Source organism: Ammospiza caudacuta, chromosome 19, assembly GCF_027887145.1.
Source record: "Ammospiza caudacuta isolate bAmmCau1 chromosome 19, bAmmCau1.pri, whole genome shotgun sequence".
NCBI classification, from domain to species: domain Eukaryota; kingdom Metazoa; phylum Chordata; class Aves; order Passeriformes; family Passerellidae; genus Ammospiza; species Ammospiza caudacuta.
Genome location: NC_080611.1, coordinates 1 through 17,296, shown reverse-complemented (window position 1 = coordinate 17,296; position 17,296 = coordinate 1).

Below are 17,296 nucleotides of genomic sequence, written 5' to 3'. Positions count from 1 at the left end.
GTGTTGGGGTTCGGCCTAGGGCTAGGATTTTTAAAATCAGGAAGCCCTGAGTTGCAGGCACACTGGAGCTGTGAAAGGCATCCAAAAGGGAGTGCAAAAGTGCCACAACATGGCTGCTTTCACGGCTTTTTCCTTGGCAAGAAGCCTAACACCAGGCTGATTTACCTTCCCAGGGTTACTGTTAGGCTTAGGCCTAGGGCTAGGATTTTTAAAACTAGGAAGCCCTTAGCTCCAGGCACACTGCAGCTGTTCAAGGCATCCCAAGGGGAGTACAAAAGTGCAACAACATGGCAGCTTTCACAGCTTTTTCCTTGGCACCATCCCTATACCTAGGCTGATTTATCTGCCTAGGGTTAGGGTTAGGGTTCAGCCTAGGGCTTGGATTTTTTTAACCAGGAAGCCCTGAGTTCCAGGCTTACTTCATCTGCCAAAGGCATCCCAAAGGGAGTGCAGAAGTGCCACAACATGGCTGCTTTCACGGCTTTTCCCTTAGGAAGAACCCTAATACCCGGCTGATTTACCTTCCTAGGGTTACTGTTAGGCTTAGGCCTAGGACTTTTAAAACCAGGAAGCCCTGGGCTCCAGGCACACTGCAGCTGCGAAAGGCAGGCATCCCAAGGGGAGCGCAAAAGTGACGCAACTTGGCTGCCACCACTGATATTTCCATGAGACCATCCCGAACCATAGGCTGATTTTCCTTCCTAGGGTTAAGGTTTGAGTTACGCCTAGGGTAAGGGTCTATTAACCAGAAAGCCCTGAGTTCCAAGAACACAGCAGCTGCGAAGGACTAGCCAAGAAGAGCGCAAAAGTACCACAACATGCCTGCCTCCACAGCTTTTTCCTTGGGGACATGCCTAATTCCTGGCTGATTTGCCTTTCTCGTCTTAGGGTTGGGGTTCGGCCTAGGGCTAGGATTTTTAAAATCAAGAAGCCCTGAGTTCCAGGCACACTGGAGCTGTGAAAGGCATCCAAAAGCGAGTGCAAAAGTGCCACAACATGGCTGCTTTCACGGCTTTTTCCTTGGCAAGACGCCTAACACCAGGCTGATTTACCTTCCCAGGGTTACTGTTAGGCTTAGGCCTAGGGCTAGGATTTTTAAAACTAGGAAGCCCTTAGCTCCAGGCACACTGCAGCTGTTCAAGGCATCCCAAGGGGAGTACAAAAGTGCAACAACATGGCAGCTTTCACAGCTTTTTCCTTGGCACCATCCCTATACCTAGGCTGATTTATCTGCCTAGGGTTAGGGTTAGGGTTCAGCCTAGGGCTTGGATTTCTTTATCCAGGAAGCCCTGAGTTCCAGGCTTACTTCATCTGCCAAAGGCATCCCAAAGGGAGTGCAGAAGTGCCACAACATGGCTGCTTTCACGGCTTTTCCCTTAGGAAGAACCCTAATACCCGGCTGATTTACCTTCCTAGGGTTACTGTTAGGCTTAGGCCTAGGACTTTTAAAACCAGGAAGCCCTGGGCTCCAGGCACACTGCAGCTGCGAAAGGCATCCCAAGGGGAGCGCAAAAGTGACACAACTTGGCTGCCACCACTGATATTTCCATGAGACCATCCCGAACCATAGGCTGATTTTCCTTCCTAGGGTTAAGGTTTGAGTTACGCCTAGGGTAAGGGTCTATTAACCAGAAAGCCCTGAGTTCCAAGAACACAGCAGCTGCGAAGGACTAGCCAAGAAGAGCGCAAAAGTAGCACAACATGCCTGCCTCCACAGCTTTTTCCTTGGGGACATGCCTAATTCCTGGCTGATTTGCCTTTCTCGTCTTAGGGTTGGGGTTCGGCCTAGGGCTAGGATTTTTAAAATCAAGAAGCCCTGAGTTCCAGGCACACTGGAGCTGTGAAAGGCATCCAAAAGGGAGTGCAAAAGTGCCACAACATGGCTGCTTTCACGGCTTTTTCCTTGGCAAGATGCCTAACACCAGGCTGATTTACCTTCCCAGGGTTACTGTTAGGCTTAGGCCTAGGGCTAGGATTTTTAAAACTAGGAAGCCCTTAGCTCCAGGCACACTGCAGCTGTTCAAGGCATCCCAAGGGGAGTACAAAAGTGCAACAACATGGCAGCTTTCACAGCTTTTTCCTTGGCACCATCCCTATACCTAGGCTGATTTATCTGCCTAGGGTTAGGGTTAGGGTTCAGCCTAGGGCTTGGATTTTTTTAACCAGGAAGCCCTGAGTTCCAGGCTTACTTCATCTGCCAAAGGCATCCCAAAGGGAGTGCAGAAGTGCCACAACATGGCTGCTTTCACGGCTTTTCCCTTAGGAAGAACCCTAATACCCGGCTGATTTACCTTCCTAGGGTTACTGTTAGGCTTAGGCCTAGGACTTTTAAAACCAGGAAGCCCTGGGCTCCAGGCACACTGCAGCTGCGAAAGGCAGGCATCCCAAGGGGAGCGCAAAAGTGACGCAACTTGGCTGCCACCACTGATATTTCCATGAGACCATCCCGAACCATAGGCTGATTTTCCTTCCTAGGGTTAAGGTTTGAGTTACGCCTAGGGTAAGGGTCTATTAACCAGAAAGCCCTGAGTTCCAAGAACACAGCAGCTGCGAAGGACTAGCCAAGAAGAGCGCAAAAGTAGCACAACATGCCTGCCTCCACAGCTTTTTCCTTGGGGACATGCCTAATTCCTGGCTGATTTGCCTTTCTCGTCTTAGGGTTGGGGTTCGGCCTAGGGCTAGGATTTTTAAAAGCAGGAAGCCCTGAGTTCCAGGCACACTGGAGCTGTGAAAGGCATCCAAAAGGGAGTGCAAAAGTGCCACAACATGGCTGCTTTCACGGCTTTTTCCTTGGCAAGAAGCCTAACACCAGGCTGATTTACCTTCCCAGGGTTACTGTTAGGCTTAGGCCTAGGGCTAGGATTTTTAAAACTAGGAAGCCCTTAGCTCCAGGCACACTGCAGCTGTTCAAGGCATCCCAAGGGGAGTACAAAAGTGCAACAACATGGCAGCTTTCACAGCTTTTTCCTTGGCACCATCCCTATACCTAGGCTGATTTATCTGCCTAGGGTTAGGGTTAGGGTTCAGCCTAGGGCTTGGATTTCTTTAACCAGGAAGCCCTGAGTTCCAGGCTTACTTCATCTGCCAAAGGCATCCCAAAGGGAGTGCAGAAGTGCCACAACATGGCTGCTTTCACGGCTTTTCCCTTAGGAAGAACCCTAATACCCGGCTGATTTACCTTCCTAGGGTTACTGTTAGGCTTAGGCCTAGGACTTTTAAAACCAGGAAGCCCTGGGCTCCAGGCACACTGCAGCTGCGAAAGGCATCCCAAGGGGAGCGCAAAAGTGACGCAACTTGGCTGCCACCACTGATATTTCCATGAGACCATCCCGAACCATAGGCTGATTTTCCTTCCTAGGGTTAAGGTTTGAGTTACGCCTAGGGTAAGGGTCTATTAACCAGAAAGCCCTGAGTTCCAAGAACACAGCAGCTGCGAAGGACTAGCCAAGAAGAGCGCAAAAGTACCACAACATGCCTGCCTCCACAGCTTTTTCCTTGGGGACATGCCTAATTCCTGGCTGATTTGCCTTTCTCGTCTTAGGGTTGGGGTTCGGCCTAGGGCTAGGATTTTTAAAATCAGGAAGCCCTGAGTTCCAGGCACACTGCAGCTGTGAAAGGCATCCAAAAGGGAGTGCAAAAGTGCCACAACATGGCTGCTTTCACGGCTTTTTCCTTGGCAAGAAGCCTAACACCAGGCTGATTTACCTTCCCAGGGTTACTGTTAGGCTTAGGCCTAGGGCTAGGATTTTTAAAACTAGGAAGCCCTTAGCTCCAGGCACACTGCAGCTGTTCAAGGCATCCCAAGGGGAGTACAAAAGTGCAACAACATGGCAGCTTTCACAGCTTTTTCCTTGGCACCATCCCTATACCTAGGCTGATTTATCTGCCTAGGGTTAGGGTTAGGGTTCAGCCTAGGGCTTGGATTTCTTTAACCAGGAAGCCCTGAGTTCCAGGCTTACTTCATCTGCCAAAGGCATCCCAAAGGGAGTGCAGAAGTGCCACAACATGGCTGCTTTCACGGCTTTTCCCTTAGGAAGAACCCTAATACCCGGCTGATTTACCTTCCTAGGGTTACTGTTAGGCTTAGGCCTAGGACTTTTAAAACCAGGAAGCCCTGGGCTCCAGGCACACTGCAGCTGCGAAAGGCAGGCATCCCAAGGGGAGCGCAAAAGTGACGCAACTTGGCTGCCACCACTGATATTTCCATGAGACCATCCCGAACCATAGGCTGATTTTCCTTCCTAGGGTTAAGGTTTGAGTTACGCCTAGGGTAAGGGTCTATTAACCAGAAAGCCCTGAGTTCCAAGAACACAGCAGCTGCGAAGGACTAGCCAAGAAGAGCGCAAAAGTACCACAACATGCCTGCCTCCACAGCTTTTTCCTTGGGGACATGCCTAATTCCTGGCTGATTTGCCTTTCTCGTCTTAGGGTTGGGGTTCGGCCTAGGGCTAGGATTTTTAAAAGCAGGAAGCCCTGAGTTCCAGGCACACTGGAGCTGTGAAAGGCATCCAAAAGGGAGTGCAAAAGTGCCACAACATGGCTGCTTTCACGGCTTTTTCCTTGGCAAGACGCCTAACACCAGGCTGATTTACCTTCCCAGGGTTACTGTTAGGCTTAGGCCTAGGGCTAGGATTTTTAAAACTAGGAAGCCCTTAGCTCCAGGCACACTGCAGCTGTTCAAGGCATCCCAAGGGGAGTACAAAAGTGCAACAACATGGCAGCTTTCACAGCTTTTTCCTTGGCACCATCCCTATACCTAGGCTGATTTATCTGCCTAGGGTTAGGGTTAGGGTTCAGCCTAGGGCTTGGATTTCTTTAACCAGGAAGCCCTGAGTTCCAGGCTTACTTCATCTGCCAAAGGCATCCCAAAGGGAGTGCAGAAGTGCCACAACATGGCTGCTTTCACGGCTTTTCCCTTAGGAAGAACCCTAATACCCGGCTGATTTACCTTCCTAGGGTTACTGTTAGGCTTAGGCCTAGGACTTTTAAAACCAGGAAGCCCTGGGCTCCAGGCACACTGCAGCTGCGAAAGGCATCCCAAGGGGAGCGCAAAAGTGACGCAACTTGGCTGCCACCACTGATATTTCCATGAGACCATCCCGAACCATAGGCTGATTTTCCTTCCTAGGGTTAAGGTTTGAGTTACGCCTAGGGTAAGGGTCTATTAACCAGAAAGCCCTGAGTTCCAAGAACACAGCAGCTGCGAAGGACTAGCCAAGAAGAGCGCAAAAGTAGCACAACATGCCTGCCTCCACAGCTTTTTCCTTGGGGACATGCCTAATTCCTGGCTGATTTGCCTTTCTCGTCTTAGGGTTGGGGTTCGGCCTAGGGCTAGGATTTTTAAAATCAGGAAGCCCTGAGTTCCAGGCACACTGCAGCTGTGAAAGGCATCCAAAAGGGAGTGCAAAAGTGCCACAACATGGCTGCTTTCACGGCTTTTTCCTTGGCAAGAAGCCTAACACCAGGCTGATTTACCTTCCCAGGGTTACTGTTAGGCTTAGGCCTAGGGCTAGGATTTTTAAAACTAGGAAGCCCTTAGCTCCAGGCACACTGCAGCTGTTCAAGGCATCCCAAGGGGAGTACAAAAGTGCAACAACATGGCAGCTTTCACAGCTTTTTCCTTGGCACCATCCCTATACCTAGGCTGATTTATCTGCCTAGGGTTAGGGTTAGGGTTCAGCCTAGGGCTTGGATTTTTTTAACCAGGAAGCCCTGAGTTCCAGGCTTACTTCATCTGCCAAAGGCATCCCAAAGGGAGTGCAGAAGTGCCACAACATGGCTGCTTTCACGGCTTTTCCCTTAGGAAGAACCCTAATACCCGGCTGATTTACCTTCCTAGGGTTACTGTTAGGCTTAGGCCTAGGACTTTTAAAACCAGGAAGCCCTGGGCTCCAGGCACACTGCAGCTGCGAAAGGCATCCCAAGGGGAGCGCAAAAGTGACGCAACTTGGCTGCCACCACTGATATTTCTATGAGAGCATCCCGAACCATAGGCTGATTTTCCTTCCTAGGGTTAAGGTTTGAGTTACGCCTAGGGTAAGGGTCTATTAACCAGAAAGCCCTGAGTTCCAAGAACACAGCAGCTGCGAAGGACTAGCCAAGAAGAGCGCAAAAGTACCACAACATGCCTGCCTCCACAGCTTTTTCCTTGGGGACATGCCTAATTCCTGGCTGATTTGCCTTTCTCGTCTTAGGGTTGGGGTTCGGCCTAGGGCTAGGATTTTTAAAAGCAGGAAGCCCTGAGTTCCAGGCACACTGCAGCTGTGAAAGGCATCCAAAAGGGAGTGCAAAAGTGCCACAACATGGCTGCTTTCACGGCTTTTTCCTTGGCAAGACGCCTAACACCAGGCTGATTTACCTTCCCAGGGTTACTGTTAGGCTTAGGCCTAGGGCTAGGATTTTTAAAACTAGGAAGCCCTTAGCTCCAGGCACACTGCAGCTGTTCAAGGCATCCCAAGGGGAGTACAAAAGTGCAACAACATGGCAGCTTTCACAGCTTTTTCCTTGGCACCATCCCTATACCTAGGCTGATTTATCTGCCTAGGGTTAGGGTTAGGGTTCAGCCTAGGGCTTGGATTTTTTTAACCAGGAAGCCCTGAGTTCCAGGCTTACTTCATCTGCCAAAGGCATCCCAAAGGGAGTGCAGAAGTGCCACAACATGGCTGCTTTCACGGCTTTTCCCTTAGGAAGAACCCTAATACCCGGCTGATTTACCTTCCTAGGGTTACTGTTAGGCTTAGGCCTAGGACTTTTAAAACCAGGAAGCCCTGGGCTCCAGGCACACTGCAGCTGCGAAAGGCAGGCATCCCAAGGGGAGCGCAAAAGTGACGCAACTTGGCTGCCACCACTGATATTTCCATGAGACCATCCCGAACCATAGGCTGATTTTCCTTCCTAGGGTTAAGGTTTGAGTTACGCCTAGGGTAAGGGTCTATTAACCAGAAAGCCCTGAGTTCCAAGAACACAGCAGCTGCGAAGGACTAGCCAAGAAGAGCGCAAAAGTACCACAACATGCCTGCCTCCACAGCTTTTTCCTTGGGGACATGCCTAATTCCTGGCTGATTTGCCTTTCTCGTCTTAGGGTTGGGGTTCGGCCTAGGGCTAGGATTTTTAAAATCAAGAAGCCCTGAGTTCCAGGCACACTGGAGCTGTGAAAGGCATCCAAAAGGGAGTGCAAAAGTGCCACAACATGGCTGCTTTCACGGCTTTTTCCTTGGCAAGACGCCTAACACCAGGCTGATTTACCTTCCCAGGGTTACTGTTAGGCTTAGGCCTAGGGCTAGGATTTTTAAAACTAGGAAGCCCTTAGCTCCAGGCACACTGCAGCTGTTCAAGGCATCCCAAGGGGAGTACAAAAGTGCAACAACATGGCAGCTTTCACAGCTTTTTCCTTGGCACCATCCCTATACCTAGGCTGATTTATCTGCCTAGGGTTAGGGTTAGGGTTCAGCCTAGGGCTTGGATTTCTTTAACCAGGAAGCCCTGAGTTCCAGGCTTACTTCATCTGCCAAAGGCATCCCAAAGGGAGTGCAGAAGTGCCACAACATGGCTGCTTTCACGGCTTTTCCCTTAGGAAGAACCCTAATACCCGGCTGATTTACCTTCCTAGGGTTACTGTTAGGCTTAGGCCTAGGACTTTTAAAACCAGGAAGCCCTGGGCTCCAGGCACACTGCAGCTGCGAAAGGCATCCCAAGGGGAGCGCAAAAGTGACACAACTTGGCTGCCACCACTGATATTTCCATGAGACCATCCCGAACCATAGGCTGATTTTCCTTCCTAGGGTTAAGGTTTGAGTTACGCCTAGGGTAAGGGTCTATTAACCAGAAAGCCCTGAGTTCCAAGAACACAGCAGCTGCGAAGGACTAGCCAAGAAGAGCGCAAAAGTAGCACAACATGCCTGCCTCCACAGCTTTTTCCTTGGGGACATGCCTAATTCCTGGCTGATTTGCCTTTCTCGTCTTAGGGTTGGGGTTCGGCCTAGGGCTAGGATTTTTAAAATCAAGAAGCCCTGAGTTCCAGGCACACTGGAGCTGTGAAAGGCATCCAAAAGGGAGTGCAAAAGTGCCACAACATGGCTGCTTTCACGGCTTTTTCCTTGGCAAGATGCCTAACACCAGGCTGATTTACCTTCCCAGGGTTACTGTTAGGCTTAGGCCTAGGGCTAGGATTTTTAAAACTAGGAAGCCCTTAGCTCCAGGCACACTGCAGCTGTTCAAGGCATCCCAAGGGGAGTACAAAAGTGCAACAACATGGCAGCTTTCACAGCTTTTTCCTTGGCACCATCCCTATACCTAGGCTGATTTATCTGCCTAGGGTTAGGGTTAGGGTTCAGCCTAGGGCTTGGATTTTTTTAACCAGGAAGCCCTGAGTTCCAGGCTTACTTCATCTGCCAAAGGCATCCCAAAGGGAGTGCAGAAGTGCCACAACATGGCTGCTTTCACGGCTTTTCCCTTAGGAAGAACCCTAATACCCGGCTGATTTACCTTCCTAGGGTTACTGTTAGGCTTAGGCCTAGGACTTTTAAAACCAGGAAGCCCTGGGCTCCAGGCACACTGCAGCTGCGAAAGGCAGGCATCCCAAGGGGAGCGCAAAAGTGACGCAACTTGGCTGCCACCACTGATATTTCCATGAGACCATCCCGAACCATAGGCTGATTTTCCTTCCTAGGGTTAAGGTTTGAGTTACGCCTAGGGTAAGGGTCTATTAACCAGAAAGCCCTGAGTTCCAAGAACACAGCAGCTGCGAAGGACTAGCCAAGAAGAGCGCAAAAGTAGCACAACATGCCTGCCTCCACAGCTTTTTCCTTGGGGACATGCCTAATTCCTGGCTGATTTGCCTTTCTCGTCTTAGGGTTGGGGTTCGGCCTAGGGCTAGGATTTTTAAAAGCAGGAAGCCCTGAGTTCCAGGCACACTGGAGCTGTGAAAGGCATCCAAAAGGGAGTGCAAAAGTGCCACAACATGGCTGCTTTCACGGCTTTTTCCTTGGCAAGAAGCCTAACACCAGGCTGATTTACCTTCCCAGGGTTACTGTTAGGCTTAGGCCTAGGGCTAGGATTTTTAAAACTAGGAAGCCCTTAGCTCCAGGCACACTGCAGCTGTTCAAGGCATCCCAAGGGGAGTACAAAAGTGCAACAACATGGCAGCTTTCACAGCTTTTTCCTTGGCACCATCCCTATACCTAGGCTGATTTATCTGCCTAGGGTTAGGGTTAGGGTTCAGCCTAGGGCTTGGATTTCTTTAACCAGGAAGCCCTGAGTTCCAGGCTTACTTCATCTGCCAAAGGCATCCCAAAGGGAGTGCAGAAGTGCCACAACATGGCTGCTTTCACGGCTTTTCCCTTAGGAAGAACCCTAATACCCGGCTGATTTACCTTCCTAGGGTTACTGTTAGGCTTAGGCCTAGGACTTTTAAAACCAGGAAGCCCTGGGCTCCAGGCACACTGCAGCTGCGAAAGGCATCCCAAGGGGAGCGCAAAAGTGACGCAACTTGGCTGCCACCACTGATATTTCCATGAGACCATCCCGAACCATAGGCTGATTTTCCTTCCTAGGGTTAAGGTTTGAGTTACGCCTAGGGTAAGGGTCTATTAACCAGAAAGCCCTGAGTTCCAAGAACACAGCAGCTGCGAAGGACTAGCCAAGAAGAGCGCAAAAGTACCACAACATGCCTGCCTCCACAGCTTTTTCCTTGGGGACATGCCTAATTCCTGGCTGATTTGCCTTTCTCGTCTTAGGGTTGGGGTTCGGCCTAGGGCTAGGATTTTTAAAATCAGGAAGCCCTGAGTTCCAGGCACACTGCAGCTGTGAAAGGCATCCAAAAGGGAGTGCAAAAGTGCCACAACATGGCTGCTTTCACGGCTTTTTCCTTGGCAAGAAGCCTAACACCAGGCTGATTTACCTTCCCAGGGTTACTGTTAGGCTTAGGCCTAGGGCTAGGATTTTTAAAACTAGGAAGCCCTTAGCTCCAGGCACACTGCAGCTGTTCAAGGCATCCCAAGGGGAGTACAAAAGTGCAACAACATGGCAGCTTTCACAGCTTTTTCCTTGGCACCATCCCTATACCTAGGCTGATTTATCTGCCTAGGGTTAGGGTTAGGGTTCAGCCTAGGGCTTGGATTTCTTTAACCAGGAAGCCCTGAGTTCCAGGCTTACTTCATCTGCCAAAGGCATCCCAAAGGGAGTGCAGAAGTGCCACAACATGGCTGCTTTCACGGCTTTTCCCTTAGGAAGAACCCTAATACCCGGCTGATTTACCTTCCTAGGGTTACTGTTAGGCTTAGGCCTAGGACTTTTAAAACCAGGAAGCCCTGGGCTCCAGGCACACTGCAGCTGCGAAAGGCAGGCATCCCAAGGGGAGCGCAAAAGTGACGCAACTTGGCTGCCACCACTGATATTTCCATGAGACCATCCCGAACCATAGGCTGATTTTCCTTCCTAGGGTTAAGGTTTGAGTTACGCCTAGGGTAAGGGTCTATTAACCAGAAAGCCCTGAGTTCCAAGAACACAGCAGCTGCGAAGGACTAGCCAAGAAGAGCGCAAAAGTACCACAACATGCCTGCCTCCACAGCTTTTTCCTTGGGGACATGCCTAATTCCTGGCTGATTTGCCTTTCTCGTCTTAGGGTTGGGGTTCGGCCTAGGGCTAGGATTTTTAAAAGCAGGAAGCCCTGAGTTCCAGGCACACTGGAGCTGTGAAAGGCATCCAAAAGGGAGTGCAAAAGTGCCACAACATGGCTGCTTTCACGGCTTTTTCCTTGGCAAGACGCCTAACACCAGGCTGATTTACCTTCCCAGGGTTACTGTTAGGCTTAGGCCTAGGGCTAGGATTTTTAAAACTAGGAAGCCCTTAGCTCCAGGCACACTGCAGCTGTTCAAGGCATCCCAAGGGGAGTACAAAAGTGCAACAACATGGCAGCTTTCACAGCTTTTTCCTTGGCACCATCCCTATACCTAGGCTGATTTATCTGCCTAGGGTTAGGGTTAGGGTTCAGCCTAGGGCTTGGATTTCTTTAACCAGGAAGCCCTGAGTTCCAGGCTTACTTCATCTGCCAAAGGCATCCCAAAGGGAGTGCAGAAGTGCCACAACATGGCTGCTTTCACGGCTTTTCCCTTAGGAAGAACCCTAATACCCGGCTGATTTACCTTCCTAGGGTTACTGTTAGGCTTAGGCCTAGGACTTTTAAAACCAGGAAGCCCTGGGCTCCAGGCACACTGCAGCTGCGAAAGGCATCCCAAGGGGAGCGCAAAAGTGACGCAACTTGGCTGCCACCACTGATATTTCCATGAGACCATCCCGAACCATAGGCTGATTTTCCTTCCTAGGGTTAAGGTTTGAGTTACGCCTAGGGTAAGGGTCTATTAACCAGAAAGCCCTGAGTTCCAAGAACACAGCAGCTGCGAAGGACTAGCCAAGAAGAGCGCAAAAGTAGCACAACATGCCTGCCTCCACAGCTTTTTCCTTGGGGACATGCCTAATTCCTGGCTGATTTGCCTTTCTCGTCTTAGGGTTGGGGTTCGGCCTAGGGCTAGGATTTTTAAAATCAGGAAGCCCTGAGTTCCAGGCACACTGCAGCTGTGAAAGGCATCCAAAAGGGAGTGCAAAAGTGCCACAACATGGCTGCTTTCACGGCTTTTTCCTTGGCAAGAAGCCTAACACCAGGCTGATTTACCTTCCCAGGGTTACTGTTAGGCTTAGGCCTAGGGCTAGGATTTTTAAAACTAGGAAGCCCTTAGCTCCAGGCACACTGCAGCTGTTCAAGGCATCCCAAGGGGAGTACAAAAGTGCAACAACATGGCAGCTTTCACAGCTTTTTCCTTGGCACCATCCCTATACCTAGGCTGATTTATCTGCCTAGGGTTAGGGTTAGGGTTCAGCCTAGGGCTTGGATTTCTTTAACCAGGAAGCCCTGAGTTCCAGGCTTACTTCATCTGCCAAAGGCATCCCAAAGGGAGTGCAGAAGTGCCACAACATGGCTGCTTTCACGGCTTTTCCCTTAGGAAGAACCCTAATACCCGGCTGATTTACCTTCCTAGGGTTACTGTTAGGCTTAGGCCTAGGACTTTTAAAACCAGGAAGCCCTGGGCTCCAGGCACACTGCAGCTGCGAAAGGCATCCCAAGGGGAGCGCAAAAGTGACACAACTTGGCTGCCACCACTGATATTTCCATGAGACCATCCCGAACCATAGGCTGATTTTCCTTCCTAGGGTTAAGGTTTGAGTTACGCCTAGGGTAAGGGTCTATTAACCAGAAAGCCCTGAGTTCCAAGAACACAGCAGCTGCGAAGGACTAGCCAAGAAGAGCGCAAAAGTAGCACAACATGCCTGCCTCCACAGCTTTTTCCTTGGGGACATGCCTAATTCCTGGCTGATTTGCCTTTCTCGTCTTAGGGTTGGGGTTCGGCCTAGGGCTAGGATTTTTAAAATCAAGAAGCCCTGAGTTCCAGGCACACTGGAGCTGTGAAAGGCATCCAAAAGGGAGTGCAAAAGTGCCACAACATGGCTGCTTTCACGGCTTTTTCCTTGGCAAGATGCCTAACACCAGGCTGATTTACCTTCCCAGGGTTACTGTTAGGCTTAGGCCTAGGGCTAGGATTTTTAAAACTAGGAAGCCCTTAGCTCCAGGCACACTGCAGCTGTTCAAGGCATCCCAAGGGGAGTACAAAAGTGCAACAACATGGCAGCTTTCACAGCTTTTTCCTTGGCACCATCCCTATACCTAGGCTGATTTATCTGCCTAGGGTTAGGGTTAGGGTTCAGCCTAGGGCTTGGATTTCTTTAACCAGGAAGCCCTGAGTTCCAGGCTTACTTCATCTGCCAAAGGCATCCCAAAGGGAGTGCAGAAGTGCCACAACATGGCTGCTTTCACGGCTTTTCCCTTAGGAAGAACCCTAATACCCGGCTGATTTACCTTCCTAGGGTTACTGTTAGGCTTAGGCCTAGGACTTTTAAAACCAGGAAGCCCTGGGCTCCAGGCACACTGCAGCTGCGAAAGGCAGGCATCCCAAGGGGAGCGCAAAAGTGACGCAACTTGGCTGCCACCACTGATATTTCCATGAGACCATCCCGAACCATAGGCTGATTTTCCTTCCTAGGGTTAAGGTTTGAGTTACGCCTAGGGTAAGGGTCTATTAACCAGAAAGCCCTGAGTTCCAAGAACACAGCAGCTGCGAAGGACTACCCAAGAAGAGCGCAAAAGTACCACAACATGCCTGCCTCCACAGCTTTTTCCTTGGGGACATGCCTAATTCCTGGCTGATTTGCCTTTCTCGTCTTAGGGTTGGGGTTCGGCCTAGGGCTAGGATTTTTAAAAGCAGGAAGCCCTGAGTTCCAGGCACACTGGAGCTGTGAAAGGCATCCAAAAGGGAGTGCAAAAGTGCCACAACATGGCTGCTTTCACGGCTTTTTCCTTGGCAAGAAGCCTAACACCAGGCTGATTTACCTTCCCAGGGTTACTGTTAGGCTTAGGCCTAGGGCTAGGATTTTTAAAACTAGGAAGCCCTTAGCTCCAGGCACACTGCAGCTGTTCAAGGCATCCCAAGGGGAGTACAAAAGTGCAACAACATGGCAGCTTTCACAGCTTTTTCCTTGGCACCATCCCTATACCTAGGCTGATTTATCTGCCTAGGGTTAGGGTTAGGGTTCAGCCTAGGGCTTGGATTTCTTTAACCAGGAAGCCCTGAGTTCCAGGCTTACTTCATCTGCCAAAGGCATCCCAAAGGGAGTGCAGAAGTGCCACAACATGGCTGCTTTCACGGCTTTTCCCTTAGGAAGAACCCTAATACCCGGCTGATTTACCTTCCTAGGGTTACTGTTAGGCTTAGGCCTAGGACTTTTAAAACCAGGAAGCCCTGGGCTCCAGGCACACTGCAGCTGCGAAAGGCATCCCAAGGGGAGCGCAAAAGTGACGCAACTTGGCTGCCACCACTGATATTTCCATGAGACCATCCCGAACCATAGGCTGATTTTCCTTCCTAGGGTTAAGGTTTGAGTTACGCCTAGGGTAAGGGTCTATTAACCAGAAAGCCCTGAGTTCCAAGAACACAGCAGCTGCGAAGGACTAGCCAAGAAGAGCGCAAAAGTACCACAACATGCCTGCCTCCACAGCTTTTTCCTTGGGGACATGCCTAATTCCTGGCTGATTTGCCTTTCTCGTCTTAGGGTTGGGGTTCGGCCTAGGGCTAGGATTTTTAAAATCAGGAAGCCCTGAGTTCCAGGCACACTGCAGCTGTGAAAGGCATCCAAAAGGGAGTGCAAAAGTGCCACAACATGGCTGCTTTCACGGCTTTTTCCTTGGCAAGAAGCCTAACACCAGGCTGATTTACCTTCCCAGGGTTACTGTTAGGCTTAGGCCTAGGGCTAGGATTTTTAAAACTAGGAAGCCCTTAGCTCCAGGCACACTGCAGCTGTTCAAGGCATCCCAAGGGGAGTACAAAAGTGCAACAACATGGCAGCTTTCACAGCTTTTTCCTTGGCACCATCCCTATACCTAGGCTGATTTATCTGCCTAGGGTTAGGGTTAGGGTTCAGCCTAGGGCTTGGATTTCTTTAACCAGGAAGCCCTGAGTTCCAGGCTTACTTCATCTGCCAAAGGCATCCCAAAGGGAGTGCAGAAGTGCCACAACATGGCTGCTTTCACGGCTTTTCCCTTAGGAAGAACCCTAATACCCGGCTGATTTACCTTCCTAGGGTTACTGTTAGGCTTAGGCCTAGGACTTTTAAAACCAGGAAGCCCTGGGCTCCAGGCACACTGCAGCTGCGAAAGGCATCCCAAGGGGAGCGCAAAAGTGACACAACTTGGCTGCCACCACTGATATTTCCATGAGACCATCCCGAACCATAGGCTGATTTTCCTTCCTAGGGTTAAGGTTTGAGTTACGCCTAGGGTAAGGGTCTATTAACCAGAAAGCCCTGAGTTCCAAGAACACAGCAGCTGCGAAGGACTAGCCAAGAAGAGCGCAAAAGTAGCACAACATGCCTGCCTCCACAGCTTTTTCCTTGGGGACATGCCTAATTCCTGGCTGATTTGCCTTTCTCGTCTTAGGGTTGGGGTTCGGCCTAGGGCTAGGATTTTTAAAATCAAGAAGCCCTGAGTTCCAGGCACACTGGAGCTGTGAAAGGCATCCAAAAGGGAGTGCAAAAGTGCCACAACATGGCTGCTTTCACGGCTTTTTCCTTGGCAAGATGCCTAACACCAGGCTGATTTACCTTCCCAGGGTTACTGTTAGGCTTAGGCCTAGGGCTAGGATTTTTGAAACTAGGAAGCCCTTAGCTCCAGGCACACTGCAGCTGTTCAAGGCATCCCAAGGGGAGTACAAAAGTGCAACAACATGGCAGCTTTCACAGCTTTTTCCTTGGCACCATCCCTATACCTAGGCTGATTTATCTGCCTAGGGTTAGGGTTAGGGTTCAGCCTAGGGCTTGGATTTCTTTAACCAGGAAGCCCTGAGTTCCAGGCTTACTTCATCTGCCAAAGGCATCCCAAAGGGAGTGCAGAAGTGCCACAACATGGCTGCTTTCACGGCTTTTCCCTTAGGAAGAACCCTAATACCCGGCTGATTTACCTTCCTAGGGTTACTGTTAGGCTTAGGCCTAGGACTTTTAAAACCAGGAAGCCCTGGGCTCCAGGCACACTGCAGCTGCGAAAGGCAGGCATCCCAAGGGGAGCGCAAAAGTGACGCAACTTGGCTGCCACCACTGATATTTCCATGAGACCATCCCGAACCATAGGCTGATTTTCCTTCCTAGGGTTAAGGTTTGAGTTACGCCTAGGGTAAGGGTCTATTAACCAGAAAGCCCTGAGTTCCAAGAACACAGCAGCTGCGAAGGACTAGCCAAGAAGAGCGCAAAAGTAGCACAACATGCCTGCCTCCACAGCTTTTTCCTTGGGGACATGCCTAATTCCTGGCTGATTTGCCTTTCTCGTCTTAGGGTTGGGGTTCGGCCTAGGGCTAGGATTTTTAAAAGCAGGAAGCCCTGAGTTCCAGGCACACTGCAGCTGTGAAAGGCATCCAAAAGGGAGTGCAAAAGTGCCACAACATGGCTGCTTTCACGGCTTTTTCCTTGGCAAGACGCCTAACACCAGGCTGATTTACCTTCCCAGGGTTACTGTTAGGCTTAGGCCTAGGGCTAGGATTTTTAAAACTAGGAAGCCCTTAGCTCCAGGCACACTGCAGCTGTTCAAGGCATCCCAAGGGGAGTACAAAAGTGCAACAACATGGCAGCTTTCACAGCTTTTTCCTTGGCACCATCCCTATACCTAGGCTGATTTATCTGCCTAGGGTTAGGGTTAGGGTTCAGCCTAGGGCTTGGATTTCTTTAACCAGGAAGCCCTGAGTTCCAGGCTTACTTCATCTGCCAAAGGCATCCCAAAGGGAGTGCAGAAGTGCCACAACATGGCTGCTTTCACGGCTTTTCCCTTAGGAAGAACCCTAATACCCGGCTGATTTACCTTCCTAGGGTTACTGTTAGGCTTAGGCCTAGGACTTTTAAAACCAGGAAGCCCTGGGCTCCAGGCACACTGCAGCTGCGAAAGGCATCCCAAGGGGAGCGCAAAAGTGACACAACTTGGCTGCCACCACTGATATTTCCATGAGACCATCCCGAACCATAGGCTGATTTTCCTTCCTAGGGTTAAGGTTTGAGTTACGCCTAGGGTAAGGGTCTATTAACCAGAAAGCCCTGAGTTCCAAGAACACAGCAGCTGCGAAGGACTAGCCAAGAAGAGCGCAAAAGTAGCACAACATGCCTGCCTCCACAGCTTTTTCCTTGGGGACATGCCTAATTCCTGGCTGATTTGCCTTTCTCGTCTTAGGGTTGGGGTTCGGCCTAGGGCTAGGATTTTTAAAATCAAGAAGCCCTGAGTTCCAGGCACACTGCAGCTGTGAAAGGCATCCAAAAGGGAGTGCAAAAGTGCCACAACATGGCTGCTTTCACGGCTTTTTCCTTGGCAAGATGCCTAACACCAGGCTGATTTACCTTCCCAGGGTTACTGTTAGGCTTAGGCCTAGGGCTAGGATTTTTAAAACTAGGAAGCCCTTAGCTCCAGGCACACTGCAGCTGTTCAAGGCATCCCAAGGGGAGTACAAAAGTGCAACAACATGGCAGCTTTCACAGCTTTTTCCTTGGCACCATCCCTATACCTAGGCTGATTTATCTGCCTAGGGTTAGGGTTAGGGTTCAGCCTAGGGCTTGGATTTTTTTAACCAGGAAGCCCTGAGTTCCAGGCTTACTTCATCTGCCAAAGGCATCCCAAAGGGAGTGCAGAAGTGCCACAACATGGCTGCTTTCACGGCTTTTC